This window comes from Sinohyriopsis cumingii, unplaced genomic scaffold (genome assembly GCF_028554795.1).
Source record: "Sinohyriopsis cumingii isolate HCF-2022 unplaced genomic scaffold, ASM2855479v2 utg002479l, whole genome shotgun sequence".
Taxonomy (NCBI): domain Eukaryota; kingdom Metazoa; phylum Mollusca; class Bivalvia; order Unionida; family Unionidae; genus Sinohyriopsis; species Sinohyriopsis cumingii.
The window spans coordinates 672,501-675,000 of NW_028316224.1; the positions used below are offsets into that span (position 1 = coordinate 672,501).

At 32.0% G+C, this 2,500-nt stretch overlaps 1 non-coding gene across 1 annotated transcript; it reads left to right on the forward strand.

The window, feature by feature from the left end:
• Nucleotides 1-22: 22 nt before the first annotated feature.
• Nucleotides 23-141, forward strand: LOC149770573 (5S ribosomal RNA). The gene has a single exon (XR_016418589.1). It is a non-coding gene; the product is annotated as a 5S ribosomal RNA (ribosomal RNA).
• The last annotated feature ends 2,359 nt before the right edge of the window (nt 142-2,500 follow it).

Sequence of the window (2,500 nt, forward strand, 5' to 3'; positions counted from 1 at the left end):
TCTTAAATTTACACACACTTGTGTCTACGGCCATACCACGTTGAAAGCACCGGTTCTCGTCCGATCACCGAAGTTAAGCAACGTCGGGCCCGGTTAGTACTTGGATGGGTGACCGCCTGGGAATACCGGGTGCTGTAGACTCTAATTTTTTTTTTTTCTTTTATAACTAAAAACAGTTGAAGTTTTTCTTTCTTTCTTTTATTGTAACTAAATTTACTTTATTCAATATAAATAATAAATAGAGCAATTTCTCGACTTTCATTTTCTCTTTTTCCTTAACTTTCTTCAATAATTCGGATCCTAAAAAAATCAAGTATAGGACCTGAATATAGCAAATGTTGCTTTGCACTTCTCTGCTCTTGGTTTCGATCCTTACTACTGGAATATGCGATCATAGATGACCAGTATTTCTTATTAACAAATTCGGTTCAATTTATCCAGTTTCCTCTACTTTTACTACCACAACAAGCTGCCTCCTTTCACGTCGAAATACTTCCTTCAAGTTTCTTCTCATATATTCCTGGTGTAGTCTCTAGCGCAGAGTTGCAAAATATGCGATCAATGTCTTTCATTTTGGGTACTTATTTGTGGTATTTCTTATTCACTAATTGATTGATAAATATGGAATGTATGAATTGTGAGAATTTTTTATATTAATTTATTGATTGATTGATTTCTTTTACAGCAGGGCCTCAGTCTGCCAGTGGGAAAATTGGCATCCTGTAGCGAATACTGTAAATATGGGCCATTGGCTAAATAAATTGGGTTATAAAATTCTGTTTTGATTACAGTAAGTTTAGATAGATATTCCATGCTTCCACTTTCTGTATTTCCACAACGTTAACTTCTACAAGTTGCAAGAAAAGATCCTTTGCAAATCTGATAAGACCCTATTTTTAAAGTTAGCTTATAGGCCGGTGTCGCTTATTTTAACCAAATGATAGGACAGAAAGAGGAATAATAATAATAATAATAACAACAACAATAATGTCCTGAATCTGCATTTTAAGTCAATTTCAACATGGAATTCTCCCCTTATATGGGTCAGAAAATGGATGAGTGACAAATATGAGTATCTGAGGCCAGTTTTGCTTCTTTTGGATTAGAACTTTGAATCAGTATACACTTTAGTTACTAATATTATACTGCACACAAACATTTGTACATCGGAAACGTTGAAGAGATGTGTGACTAATCAGCCCAAGAGTCTTGAAAACGCATCAAGACAACAAATTATGTTTTACAGTCGAAATGTTGTTCTCACTAGAACTGAAATCATTTAATTTCTACTTAAATGCCCGAAAAATTTACAATTAAAACTACAATAAATGTTTTATACCTAGTCCCGCACAGTGACGTTTATCTGATTCCCTGTACTCACCGAGAGCATTCTGTGTCATATGGATGCATATCAAATGAAGTGAAAAGTAATGGAATACTCGCTTTTTTATTTATCTCTATGCATCGTGGTGCCCACACCATGATGAGACGCTGTTTCAATAAACCTTTTTATATATGTTCTTTACTGTTCTTCCTTTTTCTTCTTGCTTTATCATACTGACACACGAGAGAGAGAGAGAGAGAGAGAGAGAGAGTATGCAACAAAGTTCGCATAACTTTATCAGCTATTAACATTAACTGTACTTCTGTGTAATTTTATTTTTAACGCGTTATCCTATAACGATTGCAAACAAGGGCAAAAACTCTACTGATCTTACTCGATAATTATACCATACTGAATTAATAAGTTTATCTCGTAAAAACGGATCATATATATATCCTGGGTGGCTGAGGGTGTTTTAAGATATGTGTGTATCTTTTGTGATATATATATATATATATATATATATATATATATATATATATATATATATATATATATATATATATATATATATATATATATATACGTTTGTGTGTGTACATACATACATACATACGTGTATTATTTACATATAGTCTTGGATAATTTTAATTATTGGGATATGGATTTTAGATATCAACAGATACAAAGGAAACAAACGTTTCAATACATATAATGACATTTTCTTAAATTCTACATTGTATCATATTGACCTACTACTTGCTAGGCAAGCTGACTTTTATAAAATTTGCAAACTCCTTAAATATATTTAAACTTACTTTTAGTATTCAACCAGAAAATCAGTACAGTGCAGAAAGATTGAAAATATTATTTCTTTCATATATATATATATATATATATATATATATATATATATATATATATATATATATGAGAGAGAGAGAGAGAGAGATGGGGGGATTCGGAATGGTTTAAACAGACTCTAAATTACACTGATAAAATGTACATCAGTCCAATGGTTAACATGATAGATTTCTATCAAGCTGGTTGCCCTATTGTACCCTTGAGCAAGACTACCCTCATTGCCTAATAAAACCAAGCAGTCTTTTGCCAGAACACCATAATGTGAACTTAGGCCATCTAAATCAAATTCCTATGTGAAATTTGCCAATATAA